This window comes from Macrotis lagotis, chromosome X, assembly GCF_037893015.1.
Source record: "Macrotis lagotis isolate mMagLag1 chromosome X, bilby.v1.9.chrom.fasta, whole genome shotgun sequence".
Lineage (NCBI taxonomy): Eukaryota > Metazoa > Chordata > Mammalia > Peramelemorphia > Peramelidae > Macrotis > Macrotis lagotis.
The window spans coordinates 14,579,090-14,594,692 of NC_133666.1; positions in this window are offsets into that span (position 1 = coordinate 14,579,090).

Here is a 15,603-nt window from a genome sequence, read left to right on the forward strand (position 1 = left end):
TTATTTATGTGGTAGCTATTTTCCTAATATTTAACTATCAATAACAAATGTTGGAGGCATTGTTGCAAAACTGAGAGATGAATGTTCTGTTTTGAATTGCTTTACCCCTAATGTGGAGCAAATTGGAACTATACAATCCAAAGGCCTATAAAACCATACATACCCCTTGACCCATCAATATCATCATCAGGTCTCAAACCGCAAATAAATTTTAAAAAGGGGAAAAGCACTTATAAGTACAAAATATGAGAGCAACTGTTTTCTTATGTCAATGAATGGGATAAAGTCTGAAGTTTCTTCATAGAATATTATAGATTAGAAATAGTTGAACTGAGGTGGCTAGGTGGTGCAATGGATAGAGCACTGGTCCTGGAGTCAGGACTACCTGAATTCAAATGTGGCCTCAGACACTTAATAATTACCTAGCTAGCTGTGTGGCCTTGGGCAAGCCACTTAAGCCCACTGCCTTGCAAAAATAAATACAAACAAACAAAAAAAGAAATAGTTGAACTGTGTGTTATTTCTCTTGTTCCTCTCCTCCCCTGACAAGCAACTTAATGTTACCTTCACTGAAATGTAAGGAGTAAACTGACCCTGTCTTATCTGGAATGAAATCCAGATGGTTCTACATTCCTCATCCTGGAGGGGGAGAACCTGTCTCTGTTTGAATTATATGCTTTTTCTTTAGATTAGTTTATGAACTTAAATTGTAAAGACCATATTCCTAACTAATAAGGATGGGTTGGGGGGGAGGAATCCTGTTAGGATAAATGGGTTTTGGATTCCTTACTTCGAGGCCTCACTCTCTCTCCTTGTTTTAAGGCAGAGTGGGGTCTGATTCTCGAGAACTGAATAAAAGTTTTCTCTTTGTACCTTGAGAAATCTCCAAATTTTATTTAAGTGTGTAAATTTGACCCACCTAGCAACAACATTGAGATTAAGGGGATTCCCATTCACTGGAGAAAGGTCCATCCACTGGGGAAACAAACTGGAGTATATGATTGAGATTGATAAATAAAAAAGAGAGCAAAGTTAGGTATAAAATAGATCATTTCAATTACATTAAATTAGAAAGATTTCATTAAAATAAAACAAATGTAACCAACAGTTGAAGAAAAGCAGAAAATTGGGAAAAACTTTTTATAGATGGTTTATCAGATAAAGATTTCACACATTACATATATAAAGAAGTTTCTCAAATTCTTAAGAGTATGAGTCATTCAGCAACTGTTAAGTGGACAAAGGATATGAACAGGCAATTTCCTATTGAAGAAATCAAAGCAACTTATAGATATAGGAAAAAATGTTTTAAATCATTATTGATTAGAAAAATGCAAATAAAAACATAGAAGTATCATTTTACGTATCTTCAAGAATATATAAAAGGATAGAAAGGGAAAGAACAAATGTAAGAGGGGGTGTAATAAACCTGGAATATTACTTTAGTGTTGGTGCATATGTCAATAGATTCAACAATTGTCCAAAGTAATTTGAAGTTATTCCCAAAGAGTTATTAAATTATCTATGCCCTTTGACTCAGCAATAACACTATTTGACCTATTCTGTAGATAATTATTGAAAAAGGATAAGAACCCACATGCTCTAAAATGTTTATAGCAGCTTTCTGTGATGGCAAAGAATTGGGAAACTGCAAGAATGCCAACCAATTGGGGAATGATTGGACAAGTTGTTGTATAAATAAAACCTGGAAAGACAAACAAAACAAGGAAGCATAAAATGAATAGAATCAAGAGAACACTATAAACAATACTAGAAAAACTATTTTAAGAATGACCCTTAATAAATATTCCTTTTATTAGTATGAATGCACAAAGAAAGACACTCCCACATACAGAGAAAGAACGAAAACGTAGAAGCATGTATAGAATAATTTTATATTTATACATGCATATGTACACACACACATATAGATATATTTATTTATATATACATATGTATATACATACACCTATTGGTGTAGCCATCTCTAGGGTAAGGAGGTATAGGGAAGAATAAAAAGAATTTTATATGGCAATTTTTTTTTATATTTGAAAGGAATAGGATGCTTTGTATAGTAGACCTGCAGTTTAATGGACAATCATATTTTTTAATCATACTGCATCATAGAAATGCATGTTTCAATGCATAAATTATAAATGAAATTTAATAACAAAATACATTGTTAAAAGATAATCGGGTGTGGTTGGGAGCAAGTGATATATATAATCATCATTAGATGTTACCATTATTACAATTTAAAGTATTCTTATTTAGATCCTTATAATTTATCATTCATATTTTCCTTTATATTTTTCTCTTTGTTCAAGACTTTTAATTTCAGAGTTTCTATACAACTCTGGCCTTCACTATTTCCTTTTCTTTTAAAAGGCAGTGGTGTTAAATGACTTATCCAAGGTCACACAACAAAGTATTAATACTGAGAGTATGAAGTCAAATTTGAACTCAGGTTCTCCTGACTCCAGGACCAGTGCTCTATCTACTGTGCCATCTCGCGGCCCCTTGTTCTCTATTTCTTCCAACTCTCAAACCCTTTATATGCACAGTTTTGCTGGACAAACGTCTTGTTTACACACTTTTATGTTGTTGTTTTTTTTTTCCATTCTGAGGTGTGATACTCTACAATCTCCATTCTTTTATAAGGTTTTTTTTAGGTTTTTTTGCAAGGCAAATGGGGTTAAGTGGCTTGCCCAAGGCCACACAGCTAGGTAATTATTAAGTGTCTGAGGTCGGATTTGAACTCGGGCCCTCCTGACTCCAGGGCCAGTGCTTTATCCACTGCGCCACCTAGCCTCCCCTTCTCCATTCTTTTATAATAGTATCAGTTAAATTTTGTCTAATGCTGATTGGCTCACAATTGTTTCTGTCAGCTTGCAATATTTTGTATTGTACTTGCAAAGTTTAGATTTGTATGAAAATGTTTCTGGGATGCTGGCTTTGAGGTTTTCTTTAGAAGCTGATTGATGAATTATTTTTATTCATATTTTCAATACAAATTTTTAGATATGTGATCAGATATGAGATTTCTCAAAATCCTTTACTCTATTATTGACCATAAATTGTAATTTGTTTATTCTTTTATTATCACTCCTTGATCTGTTTTACAGGTCAGGTCAGTAGTTTTGCTGTGAAATACCTTATATTTCCAAGTATTTAAAAATATTTTGCTTTTGCTTTAATATTTCTTTTTTGGCTCATGTCGCTGTTATCTTCTTATTTAGATCATAATAATTTCTAGGGAAGGCAAGTAATTTGCACAGTGTAAAGAACTACGTTCACATCTGGTCCCATACACTTATTATGTGACTCCATTTCTTCATCTGTAAAATGAGTTGAAAAAGAAACTAGCTAAAGATGCCAGTATCATAATATTATTCAGAGAAATTTATTTACCCATAATGCAATCTACATGTCTGTCTACATTTTAGAATTGATTTCTACCTTTCCTCTAGATGAAAATGACACTTTATTCCTGAACTCATTTGAGAGATACTTATATTTTTGTGAAGATTTCAAAAATCATTGAGATATCTTTTTGCATTATGTTTTCCCGTATCCGGCATCCAATGGCTTCTGCTACAGTAGCTGTATTACTGCAGTTCAATTATTGCAAAGTAAAGAAGGAAGAAAGGGAAAAAAGGAAGAAAGCATATAATAAAAGAAGGGACAAAAGGAGAGCAGGAAGGGAGGAAAGAAGGAAGGGAGGAAGGAAGTAATATAGACAGAATAAGCGAAGATGATTAAAACTGTATTCAGAATTCATTGACTGAAGCAGGGTAGCGTGGATTTGTAGGTTTTTATTCTGATGATATGTTTGAAGTCTTACAAAATGGTTTATCTTTAAAACACATTGCTGCTGTTAATATAGAAAGTATTCAGAATCTTATTTCATTATGCAAGAGTTCATCCTCATTTTTCAATTTCTTTGCTCTAATTTTTCAGCTATTTCTCTGTTGATGTGCATCTCCTCAGTTTCTAATTCTTTGCCAGGCCAAAATGAGCACCAGTGGGTATTTTTATACATAAAGATTATCTTTTTCCTTCTTTGAACTTTATGGAGAATAGAACTAGTAGTGGTATCACTAGGTAAATGAATATACTCAGGGAAATAATTCTTTGGGCATAGTTCCAAATTTCTTTCCACAATGTTTGGACCAATAACAATCACAGAAAAGCAAAGAAAAAAAGGAAAATTTTAAGCATGATATATAATATTTCATATGGAGGCTTTCATGAAATCAAAATTCATTACTTTATGTTTTGAATCTTCTGTAATCTGCAGTGTCTATGGAAATGTTTTTATTTTCTTTTCATATTTTGTAGTTTAGTTTAAAATAAGAAATAACTTTTTTTTCAAGGTTAAGGAGTTAAGTGCCTTGCCCAAGGTCACACAGCTGGCAATTATTAAGTGTCTGAGACTGGATTTGAACTCAGGTCCTCTGGACTCAAGGGCCGGTGCTCTATCCTCTGTGCCACCCAACTGCCCCTAGAAAGAACTTTAAAAAATAAAAATAAATAAAATCAAGATCAAGGGTGTTTTGTAACTTATGAAAAATAGTTTCTGAATTTATTGATAAAATGAGATGTTTTTGTCATTCTTATTATATGGACAATTATTTCATGATATTTCTAATATTAAACTATCAGTGACAAATGTTGGAAGTGATGTGGGAAAGCTAACTCATCAATGTCCTGTTGCTGGAGTTGTGAACCGAATTATCCATTATGTAGAGAAAATTGAAACTATGCCCAAAAAACTAAAGAAGCATGCTTACACTTTTGCCCAGCAATATTACTAAGTTTTTATCGCAAAAGAGATTTTAAAAAGTACATATCTGTGCAAAATTATTTATATGAACTCCTTACTGATGGCAAAGAATTGGAGATTGAGGGTATGCCCATCAACTGGCAAATGACTGAACAAACTATATGATTGTAATGCAAAACTATTTTACTTTAAGAAATGATAAGATGCTCTCAAAAAAGATCTGGAGAGGCATCTAGGTGGCATAGTGGATAAAGCACCGGCCTTGGAGTCAGGAGTACCTGGGTCCAAATCCGATCTCAGACACTTAATAATTACCTAGCTGTGTGGGCTTGGGCAAGTCACTTAACCCCATTTGCCTTCCAAAAATCTAAAAAACAACAATAAAAACTTCATCTTTGGGGCGACTAGGTGGCATAGTGGATAAAGCACCGGCCTTGGAGTCAGGAGTACCTGGGTCCAAATCCGATCTCAGACACTTAATAATTACCTAGCTGTGTGGCCTTGGGCAAGCCACTTAACCCCATTTGCCTTGCAAAAAACATCTAAAAAAAAAAAAATCTGGAAAAACTTACATGAACTGAATCAAAGTGAAATGAGTAAAACCAGGAGAATACTGTACAAAGTAGCAACAATATCATATCGATGATCAACTGTGAATGACTTAGCTATTCTCAACAGTTGAGATGTACTTATGATCAAAAATGATATTCAACCCTAGAGAAGGAACTGAATACAAACTGCAGCACATCTTTTTAAACTTTCTTTCTTCTTGCTTCCTTCTTTCCTTTTCTCTCCTTCTCTCTCCTTCCTTCCTTCCTTCCTTCCTTCCTTCCTTCCTTCCTTCCTTCCTTCCTTCCTTCCTTCCTTCCTTCCTTCCTTCCTTCCTGCCAAAGTAGCAGTCCATTGATTGGGAGAATTATTAAACAAACTGGGGTATGAAAGTGAAATGAAATGCCCAAGTGCATAGTCATTTTTTCTAAGTACCATGTACAGCAGAAAAAATATTATAGTCCTTTCTATCTCCATTCAATTTTCTCCAAACGTGTATCATGACTAGGTTTTCTAATATTCTATTTATCTCATTAACTTCCTTCTTTTTTATTTTATGGTTAGATTAATCTAAATCTGAGAGAGGGATTTTGAGGTGTCTTACCAGTAGGGTTTTGCTGTCTATGTCTTCCTGTAACTCATTCAGCTTGTGCTATAAGAATTTGGATGTTATTCCACTTAGTGCAGCAATATTGAAATTGCTTCATTTTCTATTGTACCTTTTAGGAGCATATAGTTTCCTTATTTATCTCTTTTAATGAGATCTATTTTTACATCTGCTTAGTCTGAGAGAAGGATTGCTACCCCTCCCCTTTTCACTTCAGTTGAAGCAAAATATATTTTGCTCCAATCTTTTACCTTTACTCTTTTTTTTTAGTTTTTTCAAGGCAAATTTACTCTTTATGTATCTCTCTGCTTCAAATGAGTTTCTTGTAAGCAGCATATTGTAGGATTCTGGTTTTAAATCCACTCCACTATTTGGTTGCATTTTATGGGAGAGTTCATCCCATTCACATTCAAATTTATATTTACTAACTCTTTTTTTCCCTCCACACTATATTCTGTCTCTTGGCATTTTTCTCCTTTTTTCACTTTATCCATATTCTCCAGTATTTTGTTTCAGAATAGTGTGTTTGTCCTCTTTTATCCAATGCCCCTCCCCTTTCCTTCCCCTTTCACTTTGTCCCTTCTTCCTTCCCTTCCTTCTGTTAGTTCATCTTTTCGTCCTCCCCTCCCTCTTTACCCTTTTAATATTTGAAGGGCAAGATAAGTTTCTTCACTGAGAGTATAAATGTTAATAATTCTTTGAGCCAAATCTTATGAGAGTAAGATTCAGGCATTTCTCACCTCCTCCCTTCTTCCCCTCTATTGCAATATGTCATTTGTACCTCTTTATCTAATGTGATTTCCCAAATCAATCTCCTCCATTATCCCATCTCTTTACTGTCCCCCCCAGTCCTTTTAAGGAGATATTGTTTTTAAATCATTCTATCAGAATCACAGATAAGTAATGAGTGTCCATTACTTTTGGCTAAGTATATTCTCTCTATTAGAGTTACAATTCTCAAGAGTTATGAGAATCTTTGTCCCAAGTGGGGATATAGCCAGTTTCATCTTATTGGATAGCAGGTTTTTTATTCTTTTCCATTTTTTACCTCTCATCTGTCTCTTGAGCCTCCTGTTTGAAGTCCAAATTTTCTATTTAGTTCTGGTTTTTTCATCAGGAAAAGTTGGAAGTCTCCTATTTCAATAAATGTCCATCTTTTCCCTTGGAAGAAAAGGCTCAGTTTTTCAGGATACTGAATTCTTGACTGCATTCCAAGCTCCCTTGCTCTTCAGAATATCATATTCTAGGCTATTTGAGCTCTTAATGTAGATGCAGCTAGGTTCTATGTAATACTTACTGTGGCTCCTTGATATCTAAATTGTTTCTTTCTGGCTCCTTGAAGGATTTTTTCTTTTATCTGATAGTTCTGGAACTTGGCTACAATGTTCCTTGGTTTTTTTCATTTTGGGATCTCTTTCAGGAGCGGATCAATGTATGCTTTATATCACTACTTTACCCTCTGGTCATTAATATCAGGGCAATTTTCTATTTTTTTAAGATTTTATTTATTTTTGTTTTATAATTTTCCCCCAATCTTATTTCAATCCCTCTACCCCCCACAGAAGGCAATTTGTCAGTCTTTACATTATTTCCATGGCATACATTGATCCATTTGAATGTGATGAGAGAGAGGAAACAAAAAGTAAAAGAGCTAGCAAGAGCATACAATATGTTTTTTTTTCTAAATTAAAGGTAATAGTCCTTGGTCTTTGTTCAAACTCCGTAGTTCTTTCTCTGGTTATAGATGATATTCTCCATTGAATACAACCCCAAATTGTCCCTGACTGTTGCAGTGATGGAATGAGCAAGTCCATCAAGGTTGATCATCACCCCATGTTGCTTTTAGGGTTTACAATGTTTTACTGGTTCTGCTCATCTTGTTCATCATCAGTTCAGGCTTACCTGAATTCCCCTCCCTCCTGGGTTTCCAATAGAAAAATAGTATTCCATGACATACATATAACACAGTTTGCTAAGTCATTCCCCAATTCAAGTACATTTATTTTATTTCCAAAGGTTTGCCTCCACAAGGAGGGTTACTGTGATGCAAGTGATACATTTACCCTTTTTTCACCTTCTCTTCAGGATATAGGCCCAGTAGTGGTATTGAAGGATCAAAGAGTATGCACATTTTTGTTGCCCTTTGGGCATATTTCCAGACTGCTCTCCAGAAAGGTTGGATGAGTTCACAGCTCCATTAACAATGTATTAGTGTTCCAAATTTCCCACAACCCTTCCAACAAAGACCATTGTTCTTTTCTGATCATTGTCCTTTCTGATCATTGTTCACTCTAAGAGGTGTGATGTGGTAAATTTGCATTTTTCTAATAAGATATGATTTAGAGCAGTTTGTCATATGATTATGGATAGCTTTGATCTCCTCATCTGTAAATTTCCTTTGCATATCCCATTGACCATTTGCCAATTTGTGAACAGCTTTTTTTTTATTTTTTAAATAATTTGACCCAGTTCTCTGTATATTTTTGAAATGAGTCATTTGTCATAAAGACTACTTGTAAAGAATGTTTCCCAGTTTACTAAAATTGGTTTTAATATTTGTTACAGTGGTTTTGTCTGTGCAAAATCATCTAGTGTGTTTTTAGCGAGGTTCTCCTTCTCTTCCTTAGTCATAAACTGCTTACCTTTCCACAGTTCTGACAGGTAGACTATTCCTTGATCTTCTAGTTTCCTTATAATACTGTTTTTATGTCTAAATTCTCTATCCATTTGGATCTCATCTTGGTATAGGGTGTGAGGTGTTGGTCCAATCTAAGTTTCTTCTAACCTAACTCACAATTTTCCCAGCAGCTTTTTTGAAGAGAGCCTTTTTAATCCAATTGTTTTATTCTTTGGGTTTATCCAACACCAGATTACTATAAGTGTTTCCTACTGTTGGACCTAGTCTATTCCACTGGTCCACCACTATTTCTTAGCCAGTTTGAGAAAGTTTTGATGACTGATGCTTTATAATATAATTTTGTATCTGGTACGCTAAGCCACTTTCTTTTGCACTTTGTTCATTGAATCCCTGGAAATTCTTGACTTTTTATTTCTCCATATGAATTTACTTACAAATTTTTATAATTCATTAAAGCATTTTTAAAAATTTTGACCGGAAGAGCACTAAACAAGTAGTTCAGTTTTGGTAGAATTGTCATTTTTTTTTATATTAGCTGAAACTATCTGTGAGCAGTTGATGTTTACCCAGTTATGTAAATCTTATTTTACTTGTGTGAGTAGTGTTTAGTAAATATTTTCAAAAAGTTTCTGAGTCTGCCTTGGCCAATAGATTCCCATGTATTTTATATAATCTGAGGTTACTTTGAATGGGATTTCTCTTTCTAGCTCTTCCTACTGTATCTTGCTAGTCATATCTATACTCTCTAGTGCTTTTAGTAGAATGGGTGCTATATTTTGTCAAAAGCTTTTTCAGCTTCTACTGATATAATCATAAAATTTTTGGTAGCTTTGTTGTTGATATAATTAATTATACTAACAGTTTTTTGTACCAACACTTCATTGTTGGGGTAAATCCTATTCAGTCATAATGTATTATCAGAGTAATAACTTGTAATCATTTTACTAAGATTTTATTAAAGATTTTTGCATCTGTATTCTTCAGGGAGATAGGTCTATAATTTTCTTTCTGTCTCGTTAAGTCATTTGTTTCCAAAGATTCCACTCTTTTTTTTTTTAGAGAAGAATTTTCTTCATTGACCTTTTGCAACATCTTTTCCAGTTGGTCAGCTGTCTTTTTGAAGGAGTTTCCCATTTGCACAATTGTGGTTTTAAGAGAATTATTTTCTGTTTGTGCTTGTTTCAATTGTATATTCCAAGGATTTGTTTTCTTGTTGTGTGTTAGTTCTCTCTTGCATTTCTTTTACCAGTTTTTCCAATCGATTTTTTTAGTATTTTGCAAGACAAATGGGGTTAAGTGGCTTGCCCAGGGCCACACAGCTAGGTAATTGTCAAGTGTCTGAGGCTGGATTTGAACTCAGGTACTCCTGACTCCAGGGCCGGTGTTCTATCCACTGCACCACCCAGCTGCCCCAACATCCACAGTTGTTACACATTGTATAAGTGATTATAATTTTCCAGTGTGTCAACTTTTTTTGCTGACCATTTGTTCTCTTAAAGAAATACAATTTTATATAGGATACAAATATCTAGGTGAAGAAGGCAATGGATACTAGGGATAATAATAATAATGTAAAGAACATAAGATACCAATAATTATTTCAAAATTTGTAAAAATCAATTCCTGACTCTGAATTAATAGATTCCTATGTGATCTCTTTACATGATAAGGTTAAAAAGGATATGTGACCTTAATATAAACTGATTTTACAAGAAAATCCTAAGAAGACAGAACATACTACTCATCAGAATCATGGATATGGGACTAATTAATAAATAATTGAGAGAGCAAATTAGGTGTAAAATGAATAATTTCATTTATGTCATACTAAATACATTTTGAATAAATAAAAAATTAACCATGAAGGAAAGCAGAAAATGGAGAAAAAAAATTTCTAGATACTTTATCAGATTAAAGTCTCATATCTAAAATAACAAAATAAGTTTTGTCAAATCTATAAGAGAACAAGTCAATCACCAATTGATAAGTAGTCAAAGAATATGAAAAAAAATGTTCTAAACCATTTTTCAATAGAATAATGCAAATTACCAAATCTGAGAGTTATGATTTTATAGGTATACGAGATTGTCTAAAAGGAGAGAAGAGGAACATGGCAAAGGTTGGATAGATAGGAAAAACTGGGCCATTAATTCAGGGTTTGCAAAACTGTAAACCAATCTAAACATTGTGAGGGCAATTTGGAATTTTACCCAAAGAGTTACTTTATACTTTGACTCAGCAATACAACTACTTGATCTATTTCTGTAAATAATTTGAGAAAAAGGAAAAGAACTGAAAAGTTCTAAAATGTTTATTGCCACTGTCTTTGTGGTGACATAGAATTTGTAAATTGCAGGAATGCCCATCAAAAGGGGAATGGCTGGACAAGTTGTGGTATACATTGTGATGGAATACTATTTTGCTGTAAGAAATCATGAGCTCAGTGATTTTAGAAAAAGATGAAAAGACACCAACAAAATAAGAAATAGTGAGAAATTGTATACAGTAACAGCAATACTGTTGTAAAATGTCCTATAGCAAATTAGTTATTTTGATTATTATGAGTGCCTAAAGTAATGCATATGAAACATATACAGAAGGATGTTCTCTGAATCCAAAGAAAAAACTGACAAATATAAGTCTATATAGAATAATTATATATATTATATATATATATATTATATATATAATATATATTTACACTTTTATATTTATGTACCAACTCTTTGGTGGGGAGGGGAGGGAAAGAAATTTACATGATAATTTTGGTGTATATATATTTGAAAGGAATAGCAAACTGCACATAGTAGATTTTCAGTTTAATGGGCAATCATATTTTTATCGTACTATCTTGTGGAAATGCTTGTTTCATTCAATAAATTAAAATTGAAGTTTAATATTGATAACAAATGTTAAAAGATGAAAGTGTCTAGTGGGGGAGAAGTGATATATAAACATCAATATATTAGAAAAAAAGAGCTATTGTTTAGATCCTTATAATTTCTCATTCATATTTACCTTTACATTTTCCTCTGATTTTAATACCTTGTATTTCAAAGTTTCTATTCAATTCTGGCCTTCATACCAGGGATTTTTGGAAGTTGTATATTCATTTAATCATCCATTCTCCACCTGCAAAACCCTTGAATATTTATACATAGTTTTGGTGGGTGAGTTTCTTGGTTGTAAACCTATACATATTTCCCTTCTTACATGTGATAATCTACAATCTCCATCCTTTTATAGTAGTTGTAGTTCAATCTTGTATATTGCTAATTGGCCCCTTGGCATTTCGCTTCTTTTTTTCTACCAGCTTGTGATATTTTTTGTTTGACTAGGAAACTTGGAATTTATCTTAAAAGGTTCCTGTGATTTTGATTTTGGCATTTCATTTGGAAGGACATTGATGTATTATTTTTATTTCTATTTTGCATCCTGATTTTAAGATATCCAACCAGATGTAAGATTTCTGGAAATCACTGACTTGACTAATGGTTATGGTTTATATGTAGTTTGTTTATTCTTCTATTATCTCTCTTTGATCTGTTTTCCAGGTCAAGTGAGATGTTTTTAGTATGAAATACCATATATTTTAATGTATTTAAATAAATATCATGCTTTTGTTTAATATTTCTTATTGGTTTTTCTACCTTTTATCTTATTATTTAGACCATAATAATTTCTAGGGAAGGCAGGTAAGTGTAAAGATTGTCAGAGTTGGAGTCAAGAAGATCAGAGTTCAAATCTGTCTTCAAACAGCTACTAATTGGGGAATCTTAGGCAATTCACTTAAGGCTGTTTGTCTAAATTTCCTCATCTATAAAATGAGCTGAAAAAGGAAATGGCAAGTCACTTCAGTATCTCTGCCAAAAAAAAAAAAACATATGGGATCATGAAGAGATGAACATGACTGAAACAAATGAACAATGACATTCTTTTAGGGATTCTGGTGTTTCGCAAATATTTTGAATTGCTTTTCTCTTATTAAGAGATTTTCAAAGTAAACATTGATATATTTAATATTCATTTTTCAAATATTTCATTCTAGGATCTATTCTTTAATTTTCTCCACATTAATATGGCAAGGAATTTTATATAGATTATGTATGAACAATCATGAAAAAATATATCCATGTTACTCATGTTGTAAATGAACATAGAGGAAAAAAAGACCAAGAAAAATAAAACAAAAAATCGTATGCTTTGATCTGCATTCAGACTCTATCTGTGTTTTCTCCAGATGACAATGGCATTTTTTTATCATTAGTCCTTTGGAACTATATAGCTAAGGTATTCACAGCTCATCATACAATAATTCTGTAACTACATATGGTTGAATCTCTTTTTCTGTGCTGTTAATTCTCTTTCCTTCTTTTTCTTCCATAGTTTTCTTTCCTTTTACATTTTTTTTGACATTTTCATTCATTTACCCAATCATTTTAATTAGCTGTGAAAGCTCTTTTTTTCCTATATTTTAAGAAGCTTAAAGATAGTTATGTGATACAGTAGATACAGTTCAAGGCTTGAAGTTCAAATCTAACCTCAGATACCTTTTAAAAAATAAAAAAAGTAATTAATTTGCTTCCATATGCACAGGTATAATTTTAAGCTAAAAAATTTCCTTCAACCCTCCTTTCCCACACCCTCCCTTCAGCAGTAAACAGTCATGTTAGGGTCGTACATACATATTTTGATAAAGAAAGTTTACAGATTAGTAAATTTCAGTATGAGAAATTAGGATTAAGGTAAAGAGATACATAAGAGATAATTTTTAGAAAGTGTTCATCAGATTCTGAAGGGTTGTATTTTGTGTGTTTTGTTTTGTTTTGCTTTCCTTCCTTTGGATGGGGATAATATAGTCCATAGCGAATCTAATAGAGTTGTCCTATCTCTCTGGACTGCTGAGGGGAGCTGCTTCCATCAAGGATGTTCTTCTCACAGTGTTGCTCATTCTACTCCCTTACTCAGCATCAGAACCCATAAGTCATTCCATGCTTCTCTAGAATCTGACCATTTATGGTTTCTTATAGAAAATAGTATTCCATGGTATTCATGTACCATAACTTATTTAGCCATTCCCCAACTGATGGGTAACCTCAGATACTTAATAGCTTTATGACCTGTGGCAAGTTAGTTATCTTCATTTACCTCAGTTTCCTCATATGTAAAATGACATGGAAAAGCAAATATCAAACCAGTCTAGTATCTTTACCAAGAAAATCCTGCAAGGGATCATTAAGAGTCAGACACAACTGAAAAAAGACCAAACAATTAAAGGATGTCTAGTTGAACTGCTTAAAGTCAATTTTTTTTTCTATTTGAAATTTTGTTTATAGATGTTTTAAAGTCATTCATTTATTCTAAGTTTGTTGCCTGAATATCTCTAACAGCTTTTTTCTGGTGTAATTCTTTTTTGTTTGCTCATTCTACAGACCCTTCTTCAGAATTTTGAGCTTTGTATTAGTGCTTGGGTCTTTAGGTTTGTGGAGAGACTATCTGGGGCATGCTTGTGTCCTCTTTGGTCCTATTTTGCTTTCGAGGGGTTTTGAATGGGGTTATTCCAATATGTCAGGAACAGCACCAGCAAACTTTCCTTATTCTCAAATCTGTCTTATCTGAAATTCTGATTAACACTCTGTGGTCCTAAATGTATTAAATTTACTCATCTGGGTTTTGGAGGTTTCAATCTAATTCAACTCTTAAGGACTCGGCCCAGTATCAGGTAGCTGAAAAGATTGATAGGTTCAAAGGTATAGAACTTTAGGTTCCCTTTAGTTCTGACTTTCTTGCTTTTGTTATTGCATGACAGTCTCTAGTAATGATTGGGCAATGGATCTCTGAACCTGTTCTGCTGATGGGGACAGGGCATCACAGATGTTGCTTACTTCTGTACATGTTCCTTGATGAGGATCCATGTCTAGGCCCATGAGGATTCTTTACCATAAACTGCCACTCTTAACCTGGTTCTGCGACATAGCAATGAGTAGCAGACAGTAGAGCCTTCCAGTGGGACCATGATTCTCCAACTTGAACAAGGTATGCATAGACCTGAGAAGTATGTTATAGCATAGCTATATACAGGGTCTCACTGAACCTCCCTTAGAGAAATGTCCACATAGTTTGCTAATGACTAGAGCCTTTCTCCATTGCCTCTAGACCTTTCTGTCTAAACCTGCCCTCTTTTCACCTGAACTAGAAAATTACTCACTGTTAATTTGTTCTTGTATTTCCCATTGAATATTCAGTCTGATGCATTTTCTTTGTCTTTGAAGTGCAATTATAGGGCCAAGTTTGTCTGTGAATTTTTCCTGCTACTCAACCATCTTAGCTGGCCTCTCCAGTTTGTATTTCTCTAATTCACTTCTACTCTCCTGTAAGTAAAAAACTGAGACAACACTGCTGGAACAAATGTTCAACATCTGGGGGGGAAAAACATATCCTCAATGTTGGCTTTAAAAAAAAAAACAGTTTAACAGGGGCAGGGAAGGTGGCGCAGTGGATAGAGAACCTGCCCTGGAGTCTGGAGTACCTGAGTTGAAATCTGACCTCAGACACTTAATAGTTACCTAGCTGTATGGCCTTGGGCAAGTCACTTAACCCCATTGCCTTGCAAAAGCTAAAAAAAAGACAGTTTAACAGTCATAAAATGTTTTGTATTTAAATTTTGTTGGTGATAGCAGATGGTATTAAAGACTTTTTTTCTAATAATTAATTGTTTGGAAATTTCTAGTAGAATTACTATCCCACTTGGCAGTAGATGAACATGACAGGAATTATACATGGACATATTACTGGTAAGGGAAAACAACACATGAAACTCCAACAAAGTTATAGCAAATCGCTGAATTTCATGTATGCCAACAGCAAATACAGCTTGTAAGAATCTTTTTGTAAACACATATATGAATTTAATCCCCATTTATTTCAGATAAAAATGATAGCAATATACTTACTTCATATTTGTCTGATCTTCTTATTCCCCCTGATTAAGTGAAATACTAAGTTCTTTGCTCTGTCTTCCCA